This window comes from Hippopotamus amphibius, chromosome 7, assembly GCF_030028045.1.
Source record: "Hippopotamus amphibius kiboko isolate mHipAmp2 chromosome 7, mHipAmp2.hap2, whole genome shotgun sequence".
NCBI lineage: Eukaryota > Metazoa > Chordata > Mammalia > Artiodactyla > Hippopotamidae > Hippopotamus > Hippopotamus amphibius.
Window position 1 is genome coordinate 144605674 of NC_080192.1, and position 16445 is coordinate 144622118.

The 16445-nt window shown below is 50.1% G+C and overlaps 1 protein-coding gene across 5 annotated transcripts in view; it reads right to left on the minus strand.

The window, feature by feature from the left end:
* The window catches only part of RNF144A (ring finger protein 144A), a 112814-nt gene that overhangs the window by 96199 nt on the left and 170 nt on the right, over positions 1 to 16445 (minus strand). For 2 of the 5 annotated variants that reach the window (XM_057742686.1, XM_057742682.1), the window contains exon 1: positions 16108 to 16199. The exons of 1 other annotated variant lie outside the window; for it this stretch is intronic. The gene's annotated coding sequence lies outside the window, so the exon portion shown is untranslated. Of the gene's footprint in view, positions 1 to 7893; positions 7910 to 16107; positions 16200 to 16445 lie in introns of those variants that run through there. 2 more of the 5 variants (XM_057742685.1, XM_057742684.1) reach the window with 2 other exon arrangements.

The following is a 16445-nucleotide window of genomic DNA, read 5'->3' on the forward strand; positions in this document are numbered from 1 at the left end:
CTCAGCTCCTACCAACATGAACATAAAGCCTCACTCTAAAGGCCTTCTACCTTAGTTCCTACTAACAAATACATCAGGCTCAGCTATCAACAGAAACCCCACAAAGCATACCACAGGCAAGAGAACTCGCAATCTGGAGAGACAGAGAAGCATGAAGCTCAGACTCAGACGCGACACAGATACTGGAATTATCACACCGAGGATTAAAACAGCTATGGTTAATACAGTAAGGGTTCTTTTGGGCAACGTAGACAAAATACAAGGGCCAATGGGTTATGTCGACTGGAAAAAAATGCACAACCTAAAAGCTGAGAATTCTGTTTTATTTGGCAGATTTTCTGAGGACTTAAGCCCAGAAGACAGCCTCTCAGGGAGCTCTGAGGGACGGCTCTGAAGAGTAAGAGAGGAATCAGGATTTATGAGTTTCGCAAAAAAAAAAAAAAACAAGTAGTGGGAATATTAAAAGATTACAGTTAAAGAAAATCGGACATCTTAAGGTAATGAATTCAGCACTTTTCTATGTGTGGGACAACATAAGAGTCTGGATTCACTGAAACCATTCCTTCGATGTGCACCTTAGCTACCTAGGGCCAGTAGCCTGCTTTTCTCCATCCTAAATGCCTTCAGGGTGTGCACTTGGGGCAGCTGCAGTAGCTGCTGGCTTGATGGCCACAACATCCTTTGTCTACTGATATGGCAGGTGACATTTTTCATCCACAGTTATGTAAGCAGAAAGATGAAATTTTTTAAAAAGAATCAAAGGGAATTCTAGAAAACAAACATTGTAAAGAATGAAGAATGCCTTAGTCAGGCTCATCAATGGAGCAGACACAGCCAAGAAAAAAGTCAGCTTGAAGATACGTCAATAGAAAGTTCCCATACTAAAATGCAAACAGAAAATAATAATAATAATAATAATAAATTTAAAAAAGCACACAGAACATCCAAGAACTGCAGGAAAATTTCAAAATGTATGATATATGCATAATAGAAAAAGAAAAAAGAGAAAACAGAAGCAGAAAATATTTGAAGCAAGAATGGCTGAGAGTTTTCCAAAATCAATTACAGACACCAAACCACAGATTCAGGAAGCTCAGAGAACATCAAATAGGAGAAATACCAAAATACGTACTCCTGGGCAGATCATATTCAGTTGCACAAATAAAAGACCAAATGAAAATCTTGAAAGAAACCAGAAATCAAGGAGAAAAAACATTGTACCTACAGAGATGCATGAATAAGAAATTAGACCTGACTTCTCTTCAGAAGCCATACAAACAAGAAAGTGGAGTGAAATATTTAAAATGTTGAAAGAAAAACACTACCAAACGAAAATCTATTTTCAGGAAAACTATCCCTCAAAAGTAAAGAAAAAATAAATACTTCTTCAGGCAAGCAAACATTGAGGGACCCTATCACCACTTGTCCTGCCTCACAGAGAATGTGAAGTTCTTCAGAGAGAAAGAAAATGATGTAATTCAGAAACGCAGATCAACATAAACACAGGAGAAGCATTACAGAAAAAATAAATGAAGGTGAAATACAATGTTTCATTTTTTCTTTTCTTAATTGATCTAAAAGAAAATTATTTAAAGTGGGAATAGCAACAATGCATTGAGTGACCACAGAATATGGACAAGGGAAAAGAATGATGGTGAAGTCATAAAGGCAGGGAGAGAAGAATCTGGAATACTTGCTATAAGTGGTGTAGCGTTATCTGAAAGTGGACTTAGTTTCGTAAAATATACATACCAAATAAATATATGTATATATATATAGATAGATGGGGGGGAGAGCAAACTCTAGGGCAACTGAAAAATGTTAAAAATAGTATAACTGATATGCTAATGAGAAGATAAAATACAATGATATAAAATACGCAAAACCAGCCAAGTCAGAAAAAGGGGGAGGAAAAGAAACAAAGAACAGATGCCATGACTAGAAAACAATTTCAAATATGGTGGCTATTAATCCAACTATATCAATAATCACTTTAAATGTGAATGGTCTAACTGCACCAGTTAAAAGTTAAAGATTTTCAGAGCGGATAAAATAGGAAGGCTCAACTATATGTTGTCTAAAGAAACCCACTTTAAATAAAAAGACTCAGATTAAAAATAAAGGTATGGAGCAAGACATCACATGTTAATGAGAAAGAAAAGAAAGCTGGAGTAGCTACGTTAATTTCAAACAAAGCCGACTTCAGACCAAGGAAAACCATCAGAGATAAAGAGGGACACTACATAAGAGAAGGGAATCAATTCTCCAAGAAGACGTAAAAATACGAAACATGTAAGCACCTAACAACATAGTGCCAACATGCAAAAGCAAAAACCGACAGTCCTGAAAGGAGAAACAGACAGACCCCCTGTTACAGTTAGAGGCTTCCCCACTCCTTTTGGTAACAGACAGATTCAGCAAGAAGAAAAGCAGTTAGTGCACAGCTGACCTGAACAGCCCTGAACAATCAAGCTGATTTATCTGACACATAGAATATTCATCCAACAACAGCAGAATACACATTCTTCTAGTTCATATGGAACACTCTAGGCCATAAAACACATTTTAACAAATTAACTGAAACAACAAAAATCATACCGAGTATGCTTTCACATAACAATGGAATGAAGCTGGGAGGCAGTAACAGAAAGATAACTGGAAAATCCCCAACTATCTGGAGATTAAACAGCACACTTCTAAATAACACATGGGCCAAAGAAGAAGTCTCAAGAGAAACTAAAAATATTTCGAACTGAATGAAAATAAGAATATAACTTGTCAAGATGAGCAGAACATAGCCAATACAGTGCTTATAGGGAAATGTATAGCATTAAATGCCTATATTCCAGAAGAAGAAAGCTCTAGAGCCAACAATCACAGCTTCCTCTTTAGAAAACTGGAGTAAAGACAGCAACTTAGGCCTAATACAAGCAGAAGAAACGACATCATAAAAACTGGAGCAAAAATCAATAAAATCATAAACAGAAAAACAACAGAGAAAAACAACAAAACCAAGAGCTGATTCTCTGAAAGATCAATAAAACTGATAAACATCTAGTTAGGCTAAAATTGTGATGGTTCAGATGGGTACATAAAACAGAAGGGGTGTTTCAATAAGAAATGCATGCAGGACTAACCTCAGCCCATAGCCATGTATCTGCTGTGTCTACCAGCAATACAGTGGTTTGGGGCATTTTCACCTAAAATATAAAGCAAAACAACAATCAAAAGAGAAAAATAAGGAAAGGAAGAAGTATGGCCTTATTTCATTTAGACTGTTCTAAAGAGAAACAGCTGAAAAGCTAGAGAAACTAACAGCCTTGCTGGGTCTAATACTTTCCATTTTTGTGGACCAGAAGGGCAGTATTTTATTCAACGGGGACGTGCTTTCAAGATGGAATTTGAGTGCATTAGGCAGTATTTGTCCCAGTTCCCAGATCCCTCACCACTTCCTCACATCTCACACCTGGCTGCCTCCCTCCCTGTGGAATTCTGAAGAGTTATTTGTGACATTGCCTTTTGGATAGGCCTTCAATGTTTTTCTTCAGATTTTTCTCCTTGGTGATTTATGTAATCCTCAGAGGAGCCCCAGAAAACAAGTGGCCCCAGTCCTATTCTCACTTCGTAGGTGAATAAAATGGGACCCTTTACAGAGAGGTTAAAGATCTTTGCAGAAGCTTCTGATGGGATGTGACGTCTGAAGCCAGGTTCTGAGCCACTGTCCCTGTGGTCCTGGTGCGTTCGGCTCCGGCTGCAACCACAACCACAGGGCTATGAGGTGCCTGGACTTCACAGGGTGAGCCTCGGGGTTCTGACATTAACTGTCACTGCTCGGATGCAGGGGTGTGACCTAGAAGCAAACCTGAAAGAGCCCCCTTTCAGGAAAACTGTCAGTGTTTGTATCGCTTTATCTTGTTTAATTAACAAGGGGTATTAACAAGGGAGGGGTATCTATTAGTTCACCCTCATTTGTCTTCAAGCCCTGGCAGCAGAATGTCCACTTGAGATACCGGGTTATTTGCTGAAATATATTTGTTGTGTATGAAATAATAAAAGGTTCTGGAGGGGAGGTGCAGAATTCATAATGAAACACATCTTTAAACTGAAATAATTTATGTCACTACAGAAGTAAACTGAATCACAATTTTAAAAATCAAAAATAGAAAAAATGTCACAATCCTTGTGAGTTACAATTCCTTTCCTCGGTATATTTTCCATGTTTGTACACATATCCTGCATGCAATTCAGTCTCATAATTGTTTTCACTTAATGGTATATTTTAAACATTTTCCCATGCCCATGATCTCCAAAAATCTCAGCAAATTAGAGCAGGATGTTTGGGTATCCATATTTAGACGTTTTCCACTTGGGGCTACTATTTAAAACAAACAAACAAACAAACAAATGAAGAGCATTTGGGCGTAAAGCACTTCTTTTTTTCCAGATTTAGTATCATTTCCTTGAGCAAAATTCTCCAAAGTGCAACTGTCTGAAGCAATCATGCAGCTGCAAATAAAAAGCATGCATTTATCCTGCAGTCACCCCTCCCCCCAGCTTAGACCGCGCAATGCATTCCTCCTGCGGAGGCCATGTGACTTATATTTAAAAGCTTCCTGCTCTGCAGCAGGGCCCACTTCGTCATATTAGCAAATGTTCCCTGTAGCTAATTTATCTTAGAATTGTTTTTTAATTAAAAAAAATTTTTAACCCAGACATTTTTTATCTTACCACCCACGGTATTTATTACCACATAATGGTAGTTATATTGTAATCAGACTGATTTCTAGATAAGCAGTGTGGTGTAGATAAAGTACACAGGGTCCATGGAAGGAAAGGTTCACATAGAATTGAAGCTAAAATCACAAACTCCACTTGCAGCTTCCAGATGGCTATTTTTATTAGCAGCTCATCTAAGGGTTTTTGTCATGTGGGGTCAGTTTATAAATGTCAGTGGTTTTTAAAACTACCATATGGTAGCGTTTCACCAAAAAAAAGAAAACTTAAACCTTCAGGCAGGATCTTAACGTCCTTTATTTATGTCTTCACTGTGCTGAGTGGCCCTAAAAGTTCAGCACACTGAAGCTGGGTGTACCCAGCCCTGTGCTGGGAAATCAAAAATGAGTGACAGGCCTGGCCTGCCACTGAAACCAGAGTGTGACCAATAAATGTGGAAGCCTGAAGCTCAGAGGCAACAGCACAGAGAGCAGCATTTAATTCAGGGATGTTTCACTCCCAGAGGCCTCACCACGCACATCGTGCCAAACACGAAAAAGTACTCTCATTTCAGGTTAAATATAATTTTCTATATAACTGTGTCTTAACTTTCAGTTGACTAAACAACAGTTATATTTTGTTGACATAACAGGACACAGGTGTTATCATCGATTCTGGTTTTTTAGGATTTGGGTTTGTTTGGTTTCTTTTTAATACTTTGGAGCTAATACATGTTTCCAGGATTTTAAAATATTCAATTTCGCAAAGCTCGAAGGCCCCAGGCACTGTGTCTGCTGTGCCCGAGAGTAAAAGGAGGCTGACTCAATTCTATGTCATCCACAAAATGCCAGAGCAGTTCAGGGATGCGATGAGGTCGGAAGGGGCCACGCAGAGCTCCCGGGAACCGGCAGGAAGAGGAGCAGCGGTGAGCCTGGATGAGCACAAGGTGGAGAAGGCTCGGTGCCAGTCAGGAAAGCGGAGGTAAGCCTGGGATGCAGGGAAAAAGCAAGTGATGCAGGGGCGGGGGTACCCTGGGATGCCCTGGTCCACCGCAGTGTATCCAGTGACGGCAGGAAATGCAGCCAGCCAAGGACAGCAGGCCAGAGAACGGAAATGGCAGGCGAAAGAAACACATCTCAAAGATGTAGGAAAAAACAGGGGGCAGCTCTGAAAGCAGGGATGCAAACGAGGCAGGCTCCTCTGCCAGGAATGCAGGCAGCAGCTTTCTGGACCTCAGCTAGAGAAAGATGCCTGGGTGGGCAGCTGACCAGCTGGAGGTGGTAGAGTCTCCAGCATCCTGGGTGAGACGCGTGGACGCAGACCAGGCAAGGGTGGCAGCATGCTCCAAGAGGGGACACGTGTGGCAGAGGATTCTCTCAACCAGTCTCCACTGGGCATCTCGTGGTGGAGGACTGGTGGGTGCACTTGACCTGATCCTCGACAGCAGGCAGCCAGAAGCTGACATTCAAAGGCAAGCCAGGTGGACGAGGTGAGACGCAGGGGGCTTGGGAGAGAAAATCAGGAAGGCTTGCGGCAGTTAACTGGAGGCTGAAGGTCAGAGTCAAGGGGGATTTCAACGATCAAGGAGTTTTGTAAAGAAAAATGTTCATCTAAGGCCAGGCCCTCATTTTACACATTAAACATAAAAGTCCACGGACTTTTGCATCTGAATTGGTCTGAATGGACTCAGTGGAATGCCTGAATGTGAATAACGGCAGGCTGCAGAGAAGAGGACGGGCCACATCTCAAGCATCCGGGACTCAACTCCAGGGAGTACTGTCCCAGTGACAGTAAATGGGACACAAGTCAGGCCCAGACCCGCTCCAGCCAGCCCGCCTGCGCCGAGTCCCTGGGCACTCAGGTTCTAGAAGGGGGCAGGGTTGGTCACAAGGTCTGTTAACCACAGAAGAAACACACCCTTCCAAGTCCCTTCAGAACATCATTCCAAGGAAATATCAGGAGAGCCGCATCTGTAATTTTAAATGTTCCAGTATCCACATTAAAAAAAAAAAAAAAAAAAAAAAAGGAAAACTAAGCAAAGGAAATTCATTTTAGTAATATATTTAACTCAATATGGCCAAACTAAAATCATTTCAACATGTAATGAAATCAACATTTTTAATGAGCTATCTTGCATTCTGTTTTTCACACCAGATCTTGGACACCAGACGCTTTCTACACTCAGGGCACAGCTCACATGGGACTGGCCACAGTTCAAGGGCTCGACAGCCCCATGGGGCCAGTGGCTGCTGCCGGACAGCCCAGCCCTCCACCCGCACTCCCCTCTGCCTGCCGGCCTTTGGTTTGCTCCTGCTGTCCCAGGAAGACAGAGAGAGAGGCCTCATCTGTCACAGCCCAAGGCCTCTGACCAGCGGCCCCCTCGGGCAGTTGAGCTGGTCCTCCTGGAGAAAGGCTGGGGACAGGGAGAAAACAAGGTCACTACCAAGGAAGCATGGCTTCAGGCCAAAGGAAAAGACTCCTAGGAGCGATTAAAGTATTAACAGATAAGAACTGTTCCCGGCTGCGGCCACTCCGCTATAGGAAGGGCACAGTCATTTAAGGACAGGCTGAAAACATTTTCTTCGGAGACTTTTTCACGTTTGCACATTCCACAGCCCCGCCCTGGCTTGGGGTAGGGGCTCAATAAATATTTACCGAGCATATTAAAAAGCATGCACCTTAAGTTGGGGCTGTTTCACAAATAGGAGAGACAAGGAGGAAGCAGTGCTGCTGGATGGAAAGTCCTACGTGTCCCAGTTGGTTGCTTTTACTAGAGTGAAACTGGAATTTATAAAACTGCACAAAGTTGAAGAGATTGATACCCTTCCTGTTGAGCACTGAACACCATACCCTATCTTCTTCTAGAAAAGACTCACCAGCCCCGGCCCCTCCCTCTCTCCATGGCCTCAGCCCCACTGTCTATTCCTTAATCTGCCTTTCAACCCCCTGTACCAAAAAGGTTTTGCCAAATGAATGAATGAAATGAACAAAAAGAAAGAAGGAACGATGAGATTGTTTCTGGACTCGAACGTCTTAGAAGGGAAAAGATGCCTACTAAGTTCAACGGATATTTACTGAGCACCTACTGTGTGCCAGCACCAGGCGAGGTGCTGGAGGGATACAGAAAGAAACAAGACGGCACTGATTCCTGGTCCTCACCACACCCAAAACCACACATACCCACGGGAGATTCGGGTGTGCATGCCCTGCGCTGGTGAGACACCAAGAACATCTGAGCCACGCGCACAGTGGTCTGGATCTCGTCCCGGGCGTTCTCACCTTTCAAAAAAGAACAGGTAAGAGCAGCAAAGACGATGTAGAAATCACAGTCTGGCCACGCACCACACCGGGAGCTCTGTCCTGTCCTGTCCCCTCAAGGACATTCTCCCTGCTCCCTTGGCCTCTCACTTTTTCAGCTTCTCTCACTCCCAGCAGTTGCCACCCAGCCAAGCGCAATGAGCTCTTAGAAAAGGTGGTTTCCATGATTAAAAAAAAAGAACAAAAAACAAATGGATCTCACACCAAATGCCCCACCTCTCCAGCTACCTAAACACAGACATGAGTGCAGCCTGGAGAGCTGTCTGGCCTGAGGGCCCAGGGTAGGACAGGAGCCCCTGGGTTCTCAGAACAGCTGAACCAAGGCCAGCAACCAGAACCTTCCGTGGCTTGTCACCAAGGACACAGGGAGTGTTCCGCTGCCGGCCAGGCATACAGTAACATACAAAGACATACACAAGAGCACTGAGTGGCACAGGGAGACATCTGTTATGGGCTGAACTGTGCCCCCAAAAGATATACTAAACTCTGAGGCCCCAGCACCTGGGAAAGTGACCTTGTCAGGGTCTCTGAGGATGCTCAGCAGAGTGGGTTCCCCCCCAATATGACCTGTGATGAGTCATTTTGCCTTAGTCCATCCGGACTTCCCTAGCAAAAAATTCCACAGATTGGGTGGCTTATAAACAACTAACACACGTTTCTCACAGTTCTGGAGGCTGGCAGTCCAAGATCAAGATGCCAGCAGACTTGGTGTCTGATGAGACCCACTTCTGGTTCACAGATCACTGTCTTTTCACTGTGTCCTTCCACAGAGAAGGGGCGAGAGGGCTCTCTGGGGTCTATTTTATTAATATAAGGGCACTAATCCCATTCATGAGGGCCCCACCCTCATGACCTCATCTAAACCTATCACTTCCCAAAGTCCCCACCTCCTAGCAACATCCCACTGGGGGCTAGTTTTCAACATATGCGTCTAGACAGGACATAAACCCTGGGTCTATAGCATCACCCCTCTGCCTGAGGACAAGAGGGAAGTTAGGAAGGTCTCAGTGAGAGAGACGGGGGTTGGGGAGAGAATAAACATGGAAACAGAGGCAATTTTGGGGGGCCCAATGAGCTGATGGACTAAAGATATCATTTTTCTTCTTTCTTATACATCCAGCCCACCCACCACTCTGCCTCCCACAACCTTGGGGCCCGTGGTTAATACTTCCTTCATAAGGAAGAAAGAAGAAGCAATTGTGATGCCAGCAGTGACAGCCAGCTCTGTCTGGTCCTCATCAGGATGGGGCCCGCCTCACCCCTGCCAAGAGATTAGGCAGAAATACACAGTTTCCACCCACAAATTCAGATGCCAAGGCGCCAGCTCTGAAAGCCTTCGGGAAGCTCTTTTTATCCCACCGTCCAGGACCATTATGAGCCAGTGTGTGTGCTCCCAAGAAGTGCTGTGTGGCAATCGGGGTGTCAGGAAAAATTAATTTACAGGACTGTTTCCCCCCAGGGTTTCTGCAAGCATTCTCGCTTCCCAGAGCAAAGCTGCTCTTGGAACACAGCCTACAAGATGCTCTTGAATGCAAACGGCCCCATGCACCAAAGCAGAGGGGAAGGCACCCAAGACACAGACTCCTCGGGGACAGAGAACACGCTCACCAGTGTGGGTTATCCTACACACCCTGCAGGTACAGCCCCTCTAACAGCTCTGTTCTTCCAGGTGACCTGAGGGCCCACCATGTTCCCCTGGCAAACACTCCAGGAACTCCAGCCACCTCTTTACCTGGAGAACCTCTGTCTCCCATTAGAAAGATCTAGACTCGTGAGACTGATGGAGCCTCACCCCCAGTCCCGGGTCCCCGACATCCTCGCATCCTGCCCTCTTCTCCGCTCACCCCCCTCTTCAAGGTCTAACCACCTTCACCCCACTTTCCTCCAGTCACTTCCTCACTGGAATGCTTATAACACCCACTGGACTGGTACATCCTGGCCCTGGGGTGTCACTGCGCCCCCCTGCCCCATCGCATCTCCCTTGCTGGACTCTAGCACCCACTTCTCCAGCCTCATCCTCCCCTGCATCGGAGCTCAGGACACCTGGTCACCTTCAGCGGGTCCACTCAAGGCTCACCTCCTGACTCTGGAACTGGGTTCTCTGCCATCCACACACCCAGGGGACCCAGGACTGTCCAGCCCGCCCTCCTACATCCCAGGCTGCCCAGCCCATGGGCTGGACCTTTCCCTCCAACACAAGCCAACACCCCTACCCGCTCTGGCTACACACAGTCCTGCCGTGTCCTGCTCTGTGGCCTGACCCCCTCAAAGAGAGAGCATCTCTCAATTTGCTCAGGCCTTGTTGGAGAACAGAATGTGAATCCCATCTCCTCATCAATAACCTGCCCCAGGTTCCCTTTGGAACCACGTTTCTGTATCTTGGATTCAACTGCAGAGCAAAAATGCATTTAGAGAGAGCATGACAGGCAATGAGGGAATGCAAAAATGAAAAGTTCCTACCCCTGAAGGGCTTATAATTTAATAAAAGAAATGATAAAGTTACAGAAAAATTAGATTACAGAGGTATAAGTGCAATTACAGGTTCTGAAAAAATGTTGCTGTGGAAACACCTGGTAGAGAAGAGGCCCCTAGCTCACGGAAGAAAGAGGATGCTCATGCCTGGAAGGGAAGGGGCCTGACTGAGCCCCAGGTCTGCCATTCCGTCCTCTCTGCTCTGTGCCTGCATCTTCTCATCGGTAAGATGCCGGTGCTGGAGGAATCAGCCTCCACGGCCCCACACGGATGATCCCACAGCTTTAAGAAAAAGGCAACACGGGTGCAAAGCCTGGAAGGATCATTAGGAATCTGGCACATGGGGGTGGTGGGAGAACGTTCCAGGGCCTACGTGTGGAGGCTACGGAGAGGTCATCCTGGAAAGATGGGCTGGGACCAAGTGGAGAAGAACCTCAGAAGTTCGATCCAGGGACACATGAGGGACTTAGCAAGCACTGGTGTCTCTGCAGGAAAGTGACAAGAGGCCAGTGGTGACCTGGTGGGCGGACACGACTGGACACAACAAAAGTCGTCCCAGGAAAGTGAAACCATATCTGCCTGATTCTGGCTTCAGGACACCTACTAAAGAGACTGTTTTACCTTGAGGTCCAAGAGGCCCCTAACGCAGGTCTGCGCACTTTCCACCCACGACCCAGGAGAGAAAGCAGCCTCTCTGCCCAGCAGGCTGCCCTTCCTGCCAGGGTGTGGGCAAGCGTCACTGGGGAGGGGGTGGCAGGGGGAGGCCAGTGGGGATGTTCTGGAAGGTGGGAGAGCCTGCAGATGAGCCAGCCACAGTGGGCGAGTCGGAGGATGCGTACCCCGCCTGCCGCTGGCCAGGTACCACTTCCCAGATGCAGAGACGGACCATCAAGGAACAGTTCTCTGGCTGCCTGTGTGGCTAGCGGGCCGGTGGAGGAAATCCATTCTCTTCTCCTGTGATGTGGCCTGCACAGCCCCACCTCCCTCCAGATCACCTTTAAACGCTTCCACCCCAACATCAGACATGCCCTGTTTCAAAGGACTGCTTGAAAACGGACCCTTTGGAAGCCAAAACATGTCCCAGGTCAACCACGTCGTAGGAGGCATTCTGAGGCAGACACAAAGCCCTGTTTAACCAACAACCAGCCTGAGAGAGTCGCTATCGAGTTCAGGGTCTGGAACCTTCCACCCCACCAGCTCTGCCTGGGTTCTCGCCTGCAGCATGGAGCTGGCAGGAGCAGGGGTGACCCCAGCCTCACGGGCATCCTTTGCTGGGACTCACTTCCAGCTAGACGGGACCTTCCACTGAAGGCCAGGCTGCCATCCCCTGGGGAACCACAGCAGCCCTGCTCAGGTGACCCTGCAAGACAGAGGGCAGTGACCATGGGCTGTAAAATCCACAGCTGCTGCTGGGCCTCCTCTCATCTTTCCTGAAGCCTCTCTCCTCTACCAAGCAAGCTGGGGGCAGGAAGGGAAAAGGAGGGAAGACTTCTAGGACAGAGGCTCCAAAACCAGTGAATGAAAGTCCCCTGCACTGGTGGGACCGTTCAGAAGATTCCAGAAATGAAAGCAATGGTGTTGCACCCAGGAGCTTGGTTTGAACAGGCTTCAGAGGTAGCTAGGCCACCCTCCAACAGGACAGGGGCTCAGCCCCACCATGACGGCCCGTAGTTACCTGCCCACCACAGGCAGTTTTTTGCTGTTCCCAGCCCCAGCATTTGCCCCTGACCTTCTCATTTGCCTGGTTAGCTGGGACTTGTCCTTCAAGTCCCAGCCTGGCCTCTCCGGCTCCAGCGGGCAGGCTGCTCACCACGCCCCACTGCATGGTACACCCTGAGCCCAGAGCTAGAACAGTCCGTGATTGGCTATCTCTGCCCCCAGACGTTAGCCTCCTCAAGGTCACAGAAGATATCCTTTTCCAAAGGACTCTGAGTTCCACGGTGGCCTCACCATGGACCACATGCCTGGCCTTGGACACCATGACTGCTCCCTGTCCTCTCTCCTCCTCTGTAGGTCGGGGACGGTAGCGATGCCTGTCCCATGGACAGAGTGAAAACGGTGCAGAGCACACGGAGCACTTCCTATCAGCAGTTGGGGATGGAAACGCTAAACAAACACCTACTGTCCCCTGGCTCCCCAGAGCCAGACTCCAGGAGACCATAAGATGCTGGTTGACATACTTATCCACACCACCCAGGAACTTGTTCTTCTCTGTAACGCTGCATCCAGCTTGTCAGCTTGCTTCTTGGAGAAAGCCCTGCTCTCTGCGTCTATAGGCCGTTTGGGAAACACAATCTGATTCAGGCTTTTGATTCCAGGAAAGAAGGAAGATGCAGACTCTCATCACCAAGGAGCCACCCTCTTCGAAACCCATCTCTCAAACTATCATCTTTGAGAAAAGCCATTGTTCTGAAAGTAAAATACATAATTTTTTTGCAAAAGTCTTTAAAAATGGTTGCACTGGCAACATGATGCTCCCAGAAAAGACCTTTAAAGCAACACATTTTTATATCCGGGTCTTGGGAATCATTTAGACCAACACCTTAGCATCACAGTTGAAGGAACCAGGGCCACACAGCAAGGTTAAGACACTTGCTCAAGGTCACAGAGCTGGGTCAGAAAGTTGCACAAGCTCTGTCCTTCCACCCAATTTCCCAGCAGGATGTGAACAGTTGCTTCCATTTAATTTCTTCATCTAATTAACAAAAGGTCATCATGTGTGTCCGTAATGCAGAGACAAAGGAGAGAGGAGGCCAGTTTCAGAAATGATTACCTCCAGTGACTTTTCCAGCCTTAAAGGAAAGAAACTTCAACTTAAGTTCTTGGATCTCCAAGGTAGGAAACTACCCGAGGGAATCCAGAGAGGATCCACCTTCCACAGAAGGATCCATTCTCCTCCCAGCCTCCTGGCTCCCTCTGGTCTTCCGCACCCCAAGGATCCAGGAGAGGTCCTTGCTGGCCAGAGGCCATGGAAGAGTCTGAGGGGCTCCAGACCACTAGACCCCCAGGCCAGCTGACACGTCTCCATCCTCCCAGTGCGAGGGTGGAGCAGGAGAAAGAACAACTGACCGTCGGGAGAGCTGATGCCAGGCCCAGGCCAGCCACGGCCCTCCGTGTGGCTGAGGGTCCTGACTACCCCCTCCAGTCCTCAGTGTCCTCAGTCACGATGGGCCAGCTGGCCTGGGGGTCTGTGCTGACCAGCGAGCTCTGTGGTGTGCAGACTGCAGGGACAGACTTCCCCTGTCTCTGCACCGGAGGGGAAGGCTCCCAAGAGGGAGGAGAAATTTGCACAAAAAAAGGTGGTGGGGCCAAATTATGAACCACAGAGGAAAAAACAGGCGACGTGGCTCCGGCGTCTGGCTCCGCCGCCGTGTGGCCGAGCGGCACGTTCCCCCGCGAAACACCAGCAGCGCCAACTCAAGTGTGGGAGGTCCCTTCCAAGTCCCAAACCACACGGAGTCCACAAGCCAAGCCCCGTGCCCAGATGAAGATCTGGATGCAGGGATCCCACGCAGTCAAAGTGAGGGCACTGGGACACACTTCTACAACCCAGGGGCTGCAAAGTGCTCTTGCAGGTTGTAACACCCCCACCTGCACGGCCTGGCCCATGGGCGCCCACACCATCATCCGCCAGCCGCGGCTGTGCCCCCAGCATCTGAGTTCGCCCTTCATCAGCTCTCCTTCCAAGCGTTCTGACACTTGAATCCGAGCTTCTTTAAACAAGCTTCTAAACTCCAGTGCTGCTGGGTCTGGAAAACTCCCCTCCCATTAAAATTAGGTCATTCATGGGGTGGGGGGGGGGGGGCTGGGAGGAACTGAGAGAGCAACACTAACATATATACACTACCATGTGTAAAATAGATAGCTAGTGGGAAGCTGCTGTACAGCACAGGGAGATCAGCTCCGTGCCTTGTGATGACCTACAGGGGTGGGAAAGGGAGGGTGGGAGGGAGGCTCAAGAGGGAGGTGATACGGGGATATATGTGTACATAAAACTGATTCACTTTGTTGTACAGCAGAAACCAACACAACATTGTAAAGCAATTATACTCCAATAAAGATGTAAAAAAAAAAAAAATTAGGTCACTTGCATCTTGTTTTCTCCTGGCTTCTCAAACCACGCCTGACCTTTAATAAGCGGTACAGGTGGGCGCCCACTCCAGGGACTAAAGGCCATATAACCCACACTGGACAGTAGGGTGTGGTCCCATCCCTCCCATCCCCAACTCCACCTTTCACTCTAAATCAGGGCCCAGCTCACTCTCCAAAACCATCAATGGCTCCCATTGCCACAAGACCAAGAGCAAAGTTGGCCTGGAATTCAAAACTTCACAGCCCACCCTCATCTGACCACTCGAGTCACAATTCCTTTGCACCCTCTAAAAAATAATAAAAGCAACAATTGAAAAGGCACCGGAAAACTGCAAAAGACCAGGTCCCTATTCTCAGGACCAGGAAAGGGAAGACTTGAGCGGCAGGCCTGTGGGAAAGTTCGAGGATCTCACCCTGTGTTCCTTCCCCTTCCTCTGCTGGGCAGTTGCCTCTGGCCCGAGGCCCTTTCTATCACCTAGAACCTGCCCCTCCTTCAAGCTTTGACTCAGTACCCTCCTCCCTCTCCCTCTGCCTCCTGGGAACTCCCACAGCTGTGCAGGCAGGTGTCTGCAGCCCGCACTTTCTGTCTCACACTTTACTGTCCACAGGCCCGGCCAGATTCGCTAGAGTAAGTCCTTATCAGATCCCCAGGCCCAGCGCCTAGGAAAAGGCTTCCCTCCCACAGCAGTTCAAAGCAAGATGTGAGGTCTGTTTCTAAGCTCAGGCACCCGTCCTCCCTCTCCCCTGAGGGCAGCAAGACCCCCTGGGGATTATTCCCCTGGGGCTTCCTTAAGCCTGGCACGAGGTCACCATGGACTATTTGTTGCGTGGGCTTCTGATCATGCCTGCGATTGTTCACTGGGAAGAGGGTAGGGAGAGAGAACTTTTGGAGCGCCCATCCAAGGTCTGCCTACGGAGATCACTTAGGGTGCCCCAGGCAACCCCTTCCTCCCCGCGACCCTGAGCCGCCAGGCTCTCAGGAGCGCCCAGAGCTGGGCGCGCAGGACGGTGCCAGGGCGCTGGAGAGCCTCCGCCGGAGGGTGGGGCGGGGAGGCCCGCAGGGAACTTTCCGCGCGCCCCGTGGGACGGGGAGCCTGGGGGAGCGCGCGCCGCGATGTGCTCCGCGGAGGACGCGGCGCCGGCCCACTCCGGCCGGGCCCACCCTCCCGCCGCCTCCCCCGCGCGCCCCGGCGGGTCGCCCTCGCCAGACCCCGGCCCCCGCGGTCGTCCGTGCCGCGGCCCCCCATCCCGGGTCGCCCCCTTCCGCGGGACCGACCGGGGGCTGCAGCCCCGCCGGGCCCGGGGAGGCGAGGGACGGGGTGGGGGTCCCGAAGGGGCCGCGGCGCCGGGGCCCCCGAGGGGCAGGGCCGGGGAGGCGCCCCGGGCACGGCCCGGCCATCGCCCCCGCCCGAGCCCGGCGCGCGAGGCCGGCCGGGCACGGCCGGCGCCCCGGGCCCCTCGGCCGCGCCCCGCGCCCGCGAGGCCGACACAAAGGGCACGCGCGTCACCCACCTGGTCCCGAGCGGCCGGGGCCCCGGGGCCGCCCTCCTGCTCGGCCGGGTGTGCGCGCCGCGCGTCCGCCGCGCGCCCGGAGCCGCCCTTTACGCCCGCCCTGCAGCCGGGGCGCGCCCCGCGGGGCGGAGTGGGCGGCGGCGGCGGCGGCGGCGGCGCCGAGCGGCACAAAGACGCGGGGCGCACCCCCCGGCCCCGCGCCCCGCGCGCCCCCTGCCGCCCGCCCGCCGCCCTCGCCGCGCCCCGCCCGCCCGCGGCCGCGCAGGCCCGCGGGGACCCCCGGCCCCCAGGGACCGCCCGGCCCCTGACGCCGCCGCGCCGGGGAGGAAGCGATCGGC